Below are 8,621 nucleotides of genomic sequence, written 5' to 3' on the forward strand. Positions count from 1 at the left end.
GAATTATTAACTTGCTGCCTGAAGAAAACATTACACTTTTAAATAAACTGGCCATCCTTAATGTTGTAACATTTTACTTTATTTTAGTTCCCATCTTATTGGTTGGATGTTTATTTGGTTCTCTTGATAGAAGGCATACAAGATTTTTTGTGTTTTGGAGAAGATCCCATAGATTCCATTTAACTAATATACTGATCCAACTTGCAATGGTCTTATTGTATCCTGGACCCTTTCAGATACAAAGTGCTAAAATTGCTATTACCCTTAAGTAAATTGCTGTGATTAATCTAATCTTTCTAGTCATTACTTATTATACACAATGGCAAGGCTTCAAGGTATTTTGAAGGTATTAATTTAATATTCTACAGAAGTCTAGTTAATGTATTAAGATCTTGTGCCTTTCTTTGCAACGAAACACTTCAACTGGAAAAGAAATGCCTTTCAGTTATGCAAGCATAACTGATATGCCCTTGCTGACCTAAAACCCATTTACATTGCTCTTTCACGTTGGTTCTCTTGGCTTTTGATGCCATGCCATCTCATCTCTCCCACCCACCTCTCATTTCAAAGAACCCAAATTTTAACCATGAATTAGTGAAAATGTCAGGCTAACTTTTTTTTGCCTTATTTAGAATTTATAATTGTGACCCGCAAAACCAGTCACGATCTTGGAATTTACTTTCATCTAATACCAGAGTTACACTTTTAATAAAAGTTGTATTTAAACAAGTCAAAAAGATATTAAACAAAGTTAAGCCTGCAATGAGTTACAAGTGGCACACTTGCAAAGGAATTACTACATGACTGAACGTGACAGCATTACGTTTTCTCTGATCAAAATGGATTTAGAAAAATAATTTTTCACTGAAGCCTAAGCCCGGAGATGACTCAGAAAAGCAGTCAACAGATTGAAGGCTCCTTCCCACCTCGGTCACACTCTCCTCTATCCCCTCTCTTCCAGGAAAAGGTGCACAAATCTGAAAACGTATCTCCAGATTCAAGGACAGTTTCTTTCCTTCTGTTCTCAGACTCTTATTTGGACCTCCATTAACACAATATGGTACCTTAAACTCTTTACTGTAGTTTTATCTTTAACACTGCATCCTGCACTTTTGTAACATTATGTTTTTATTCTTGCACTATCTGATGGACCCTGAAAAGGTTGACTTACCTGGACAGCAGGCAAAATCATCTGTCTTGGGTAAACTTATATCTCTCATTTTGTTCGTTTTAGATTGGTCACTGTGTTTGAGCTACCGAAAGAAAATAGACACACACACCGAGAGCAGTTCAGATTATACAAATGTTTATTACAAATTCAAAAGCTGATTTCACACTACAATATGCAAGCCCTTCCCAACTATACTTATCAATGCTTGGACTGGTCCCAACTGCCGAAGCGAGGCAATGACTGCACACTTGTAGTAGGTTGTCAGGGCGCCGGTAGCAGCTTCTCCACCTCCCCTGACCGGGACGTTGGCTGGACTCCAGAAGTTCTTCTTCTTGCTGAGAGATGTTGCCACCTCTCGGAGAGTCTCAAACTTCAGCAGCGGGACCATGACTTATATTACCCAAAAACTGCTTACCCAAGCACCTATTCCCAGCACAGCAAGAAAGATAAGCAAGCAAGCTAGCATGCTAGGCTATTAACAAATAATATAATTTTCAGCTTATCACTTTGAATACAATGGTTTATTTTGCATCAAGGCTAGGCCTCTGACAGTCTGTGACCAAAACAAGCAGGAAGATTAAATGTTCTTGGTACACAGATGTCCTTTCTTCAGATAACAGCATCTCTGGCCCCTCGGTGGAATTTAGCTTATGTCTGCTGATTCTAAAACACAAGCAGGTTCTCAGCCTTGCAGAACCCAGAGCTGCAAGTTTAAAAAAACAGGTTAGAATCTTCCATTACACCATCTTTCACTGTATGTGACAATAATCAATTCAATTAAAAAAATGAGGACTCCAATAAATATTATCCAAGATAGAAATTGGAGGAATTCCTTATAAATTTGCCTCCTGTATATTCGAGTACAGTCACAAACACATTTTAAAGCATATAGTAAAATGGAATTCTGAAATAAGAGACTACAGTTGTTGGAATCAGAAGGAAAAAAAATGGACTGCTAGAAGAGCTCAACGGGTTGAGCAGCATCTATGAAGAAAGGGCAAGAACATTTCAGGCTGAGGCCCAACATCAGGATTGAGAATGGAGAGGGTAGATAACTGATATAAAGAGAGGAGGGAGGGTGCGAGATAGGGAAATTATAGGTGGACTTGGAGAGGTGAAGAATGAAGAGCAGAAGGAGCAAGGAAGGGTGAAGAATGAAGAGCATAAGGAGCAGGGAGGGGTGAAAAATTAAGAGCAGCAAGAGCCAGGATGGGTGAAGAATGAAGAGCAGAAGTTGCTGGGAAGTGTGAAGAATGATGAGCAGTGGAGTTGGGAAACAGAGGGATGTGAATGATCGTTGGAAGCAGACAAGGAGGAAAAACAATCATGTGCAACCAATTAAGGGGGGGAAAGGAGGGGGTGAGAAGGTGGGAACAGCTGCTGAAGGATGATGTGCAGAAACGATGGTTAAGAGTGGTGGAGTCTGATAGTAAAGAAAACAATAATGGAAATCATAAAGAAAAAGTGATGTTAGATGGAGAAGGGAACCTAATGGGTAAAATGTGTGGGTAGATAGGTGGAGGAAGGGTGATGTGGGGTTGGTGGGGTTATAGGAAAGAGAACATAAATAAAAGGACTAGAGTTGGAAGGGAAAGGGAGGAGCAATGGGCAAAACCAAAGGACAGGAGGTAAGGGTCAACTCAAATTGGAAAGTTCAATGTTCATGACATCTGGTTGTTGACTACCCAGATGGAATGAGAGTTGTTGTTCCTTTAATTTGCATTGGGTCTCATCTGACAATGGAGAAAGTCAAGGCTGGACAGATCGATGTCAAAATAGGTACCATTTTCAAATAGGTTGAGAATATGGGCTCAATTTAGAAAATTCTTTGGGTTTAATAGTTTTTCTCTGGCTAGTCCCATTTCAGTCATATCTACTGGACGTAGGTTTCAAAGAATGGTATAGATTAGGTAGCCAAAGTTATAAGGATCTTTTTAAGATATCTTTTCAAGATAACATTGAGTCTTTTGAACAATTATCAGCAAATTTAATCTCTAACAAACATTTTGTCAATTTAAACTTTCTGATTTTCATTGAATCTCAAATACTAATATTCTTGATTCATTTTTTAACATGTTTTTCCCCCCACAGTAGATTAATATATATTTATAATGATTTATTGGATTTTAAGATCAGCCTCCATGGTTGGGTTTAAGAACAATTGGGAACCAGATTTGAATATAACATTTTCAGATGAAGATTGATATCCTACTGTCAGCTTGATTAATGACACCTCATTTTGTGCAAGGCATTGCTTTATTACAATTTAAGGTGGTAGACAGAACTCATACGTCCAAATTTAAATTATTTCATTTTTATGCAGATATTGATCCACTATGTGAGAAATCTTTTTGAAGCTTCTCTGATCTATATGTTTTGGACATGTCCAAATTTAGTAAAATTTGGAAAGGCATCTTCCAAACTTTATCAATGATTTTTAAGATTAAAATAGAACCATGTCCATTAATTGCTTTGTTTGGTTTTTCATGTGAACCAGAAAACTTCTGTCTGAAACTCAAGAGAAAGTTATAGCTCTAGCTGAAAGCCAGACGAGCAACTTTATTGAAATGGAAAGTTGACTCTTCACCTACCCATACACAGTGGTTACACAGTATAATGTCCTATTTAAGCTTGGAGAAAATTAGATACAACATTAAAGATAGAAAATTTCAACTTGTAAAGGTATGGGTCCCATTCATGATTGGAAGAACTAAAAATCTTAAATGTTCCGGAGGTCACTATCCTATCCACAATTTCCCATTTCTTTTACAAAGGTTACCTTTATTAGAGGGATGGGAATAGATTAGATTTAGTTTGCAGGGGTATTTTTGTTTGCTTGTTTTTCTTTTTATCAATTTTTATTTGGATTAACTTGGCAAATATGGGTTTCAACATGGTTATCATAGATTAATTAAATAACTTGTTTCTCGTGTAGATTAAGGAACTTATGTGTTTTCCTTTTAAAATTTATATGCAAGTTTATATGTTAAATTCAATTAAAGTATTTAAAAGGAATAGGAAAGGGAGTTCAACTGGGAGCTCAGAATGGCCTTAATGGAAAAATCTATGTTAACTAGTTGCCTTCCCTACGTTTAGTTTTGTCAATGTAGAGTAGTCCAATCAGGAGTAGACAAGATTGGAGGGGTTGCAGGTAAATATTGACCTCACCTGGAGGAAAATGGAATTAAAGAAGGGTTTATATGAGTGTTTCTGGAACCATAAAAGTTAACATTGATTTTTGTTTCTTTATTGAGCTTATTAAGTTGTGTAGGTTACCAAGTTTAAATTCAGAAGGAAAATGTCCAAATAACTTGCAGCTAATAATTACTTAACACAAATAATCTAAAGAAAAGCATAGGGTGATTCAGAGTTATGGTTGACAACAAGTACAGTTTGATCAGCCAAATGCTAATATTGGTCTGTTTCTGCCTATAATCACTTGAGCAACATGCAGGCATTGTTGTTTTGGCTTGTTTTAAAGTAGCATTGAAATTTTCACCATTTATTCGAACTATTAAGCAATTAAGCTATGCTTAAAACTGTTAATAAATTGGCAATAAAAGATTAATACATTAATACTTTCAAAATTACATGGTTAAAGAAATTATCTGGACAGTCTACATTCCCCTGGTTCCACACAGCACAATAGAAAATTCAAAACTAAACTTGTTTATATTAAACACACAAAAAAAAACCTTGGCAAAAGGCTGTTATTATAGCCACACTCAAAGAATTCATAAACAGTATTCTAGCTAAGGGGAGTCACGTGATGGAGTAGTGGCTGGTCGGATGGAAACAGCCCTCTCCAGAGAAAAGAAAAAAAAAGTGTGAAAAAACAGAGCTCGATAAACATAAAATACAGGAAGAGAAAGATAAAGTTACAGAGAAGAGACGGAAGATGCGCCCAAAATAGAAAAAGTACGAATAGCAGTGAAAAGGGAAGAAGGAAAATCACTGGAGAAGAAAGAAGAAGGCCTTACCTGCACGTCAGAGCAGAGACTCACCGTGGAGAGGAGCGGCCGATCTCCGATGTTGGTGAGTCCCCAGAGGAGCGGTGTCCTCCAGACCGGCGGACTTCAAAAATGGCTCTCAGAGCCAAGAAGAGTTGCGCATGCGCATTGCGCAAGTAAAAGAAAAGGTTAACACCAGTGGGAGGAGGACTCAGCTGAGGAGCGGCCAGCTGAGGAGCAGCCAGCTGAGGAGCGGCCAGCTGAGGAGCGGCCAGCTGAGGAGCGGCCAGCTGAGGAGCGGCCAGCTGAGGAGCGGCCAGCTGAGGAGCGGCCAGCTGAGGAGCAGCCAGGCTGAGGAGCGGCCAGCTGAGGAGCGGCCAGCTGTGGAGCGGCCAGCTGTGGAGCGGCCAGCTGTGGAGCGGCCAGCTGTGGAGCGGCCAGCTATGGAGCATCCAGCTGAGAGACACCCAGTATTGGGGCGTTTGGCTGAGGGAAATAAGCAAGAAAGAAGAAAAGAAGAGTGGTGAGAAAGAGAATGAAGGCCTGGAAGAGGATGAGCGGCAATGGGGCGACCGGCAGGGGGACGACCTGCGGCAGGAAGCCCAGCAGTGGGTCAGCCTGCATCAGGAGGCCCAACAACAGGAGACACAGCAGCTGGAGGGCCAGCAAGGATACAGAAGCAGCTCACCAGAGAAGGATGAAGATACACAGATACAGAGAAGAGAAGAAGATGACACAGATATAGATACAGACACAGAAGAAGAGGAGGAAGACCAAAAATTTCAAAGGAAAAAAGAAGGTAAAATAGAAGGATAAAGTTTAAATAAACCCTTTTTCGAAGAACAAATGAGGTCATTAAAAGGATGGCTATCATTAGAATTTAGTTCAATCAAAAGAAAAATGAAAAGAGCTGAAGACAGAATGCAAAGCTTAGAATTGGCAATGACTGAAATAGGGAAATGAGTAGAAAATGTGGAGGAACGAGAAGCTGCTGTAGAAATGGAGATAAATGATTTAAGAGGGAAGTTGGAAGAGAGCAAAAAAAAATTAAAGAGACTCAAGATCTATTGTCACAAAAAATTGACGTATTGTAAAACTACAGTAGGCGAAACATAAAAATAGTGGGGCTGAAAGAAGGCAAAGAAGGGTCAGATATGAAGGAATTTATAAAAGGATGGATCCCAAAGGTGCTGGGAATGACAGATTCACATGAAGAAATAGAAATCGAAAGGGCACATAGAGCGCTAGTACCGAAACCGTCACCACATCAAAAACCGAGATCCATATTGGTAAAGTTTCTAAGATATACGACAAGAGAAAACATACTGGAGCAGGCAAGAAATAAGGTTAGAGAAGACAATAAGCCTTTGGAGTATAAGGGACAAAAAATATTTTTTTACCCGGATATAAGCTTTGAACTTTTAAAGAAAGGGAAGGAATTCAACACGGTGAAAACAATCTTATGGAAGAAAGGGTATAACTTTACATTAAGACATCCAGCGGTACTCAAAGTATTTATTCCTGGGGAACGAAATAGACTGTTCTCGGACCCAAAGAAAGCCCAAGTATTTGCTGAACATTTGCAGGACAGGAGAAGAGAGGAGGAGGGGTGACAAGAAGGATAACAGGCAAGAAAATATAAAAAAAAGGAAAAATATAAAGTAAAGATAATGTATATATAAAGATTTAAAGATGGATAAGAGAAGGGGAAGAAGGGAAAAAAGATAGAGAGAGCTTTATTATAAGTATAGGAAAATAGTGTTCTCTGGGGGGGTGCTGGGGTGAGAGAATAATGTCACTGCGAAATCAGTTGACGCTTGTGAGTAAGTTCGCAAACCAAATGGAAAGGGGAACTGTGGTTGCCGTCAAGGGACAAGGGGCAATCCAAGGAGGGGAGGTTCATTTAGGGTTAAAGGGTTATTGCTTGTGGAGATTGTTGGGATATTTCATGTCTAAGTGCATTGTCATTTATTGAGATAAAAAGGAAAACTTAAAAAACAGTAATGGAAAAAAGGGATGGAGGTGGTGAAGAGGCGGAAAAGAAGTGAAAATAAAGATATAAGATGGCCACATTGGACTATATGACTATAAACATTAATGGAATATATAACCAAGTTTAAGTGTATCCCATTGGAAAAAAAAATTACATATAATTTTAAAGACAAAGTTACAATGTTTGAAAAAACCTGGGAAACATATATAGAACATAAGAAAAAGAGCAGGTCTAGGACCACCACCACCTAAAATGATAAGAAATAAACACGATCAGATTTAATGTGTATAAGTAGATGATACAGCTTTTTGGTTTGTATTCCTTTTGTATAAAGATATTGTTTTATTGTATTTTATATGTTCAATATTTACTGTTTTTGGAGGGGGTGGGAAGGGGAAGGGAGGAATGGGGGAAAAAAAGAGAAAATGTCACAGTGAATATTTAAAGAGATGCATCTGTAAATATATTGGTTGATATGGTTCATAGTGCGATAAATAAAGAATTACAACAAAAAAAGAATATTCTAGCTGCTGGAATTTTTGCAAAATGTGTTTGCAAGTCATTTTGTCATTTTAACCATTACAATATTGGTTCCCTAATTATTATATTTAAAAATATTTACACTACAAAGAGAAACAAACAAACATAGTAATATTTCAGGTAAATATTCAAAGGAAAGTGAAAGTCAATCATTAAAGCTTTCTGCTCCTTGTAAAAGAACAGATTTTGGTAATCAGTCTGTTCATAAAGCCATTTTTAGTTTCCACGGTATTCATTTTTTTGAGGGCATAAGATTGGTCTTCTTTCTCTTCTTTTTTTTTCTTCTGTGGCTAGTTATAGAAAAGGAAGGACTCAAACAACATTGGTTCCTCAAATTCATCAATAACCACTCTGGCGTCTATTGTATTTTCTTGTAATTTTGGATCCAATTTTACAGCTGCCAACTCAGTCTCATTTTCTGAAAATGTATCTTAAATTTTTTTTATTAGATTCTCTCTCTGCATTTAATTCTTTCAATAGGAAAGTAACTTTCCTGCTACCTTCTGAGAAGGTAGTAACTTGACTTGGAGTAAAAAGGTTATTTGATGCATTTACACTTCTTTTTTCAGCCCTTCTGTAATATTCTCGAGATGTTTGAATTTTTTCACCTTGCTTTTTACATTGTAATATTCCTTTCTTTCTGCATCTTCAAAACTAATTTTTTGGAATATTTTATTTTTGTCTTTTAAACAATGCAATCTCTCTCAACAACGCTATATGACATTCAGAGTCTGTTTTTTTTAACCCCTACCTTGTGTCATTAAACAATGGCTTGTTCTCTTTCCAAAAATGAATCGCTTCTTCAAACTGCATCTTGATAAGGGACTAAAACCCTTGCTAATCAATTTTGAGGAGATTATAATGATGCCAAACTGTAGTTGATAAAGAATATCCTGATGTCCAGGTGTTCCAGGGCTTTGTGTAGAGTCAGTGAGATGGCATTCGGCATAGACCTGTTGCTACGATA

The 8,621-nt window shown here is 37.7% G+C and overlaps 1 long non-coding RNA gene across 1 annotated transcript; it reads right to left on the reverse strand.

Moving 5' to 3' along the window:
- Positions 1-1,289: 1,289 nt before the first annotated feature.
- On the reverse strand, positions 1,290-5,239 carry LOC138753510 (uncharacterized). The gene is made up of 2 exons (XR_011351211.1): positions 5,152-5,239; positions 1,290-1,874 (listed from the first exon to the last, which is right to left on the reverse strand). It is a non-coding gene; the product is annotated as an uncharacterized lncRNA (long non-coding RNA).
- Positions 5,240-8,621: the final 3,382 nt, after the last annotated feature.

This window comes from Narcine bancroftii, chromosome 1, assembly GCF_036971445.1.
Source record: "Narcine bancroftii isolate sNarBan1 chromosome 1, sNarBan1.hap1, whole genome shotgun sequence".
NCBI lineage: Eukaryota > Metazoa > Chordata > Chondrichthyes > Torpediniformes > Narcinidae > Narcine > Narcine bancroftii.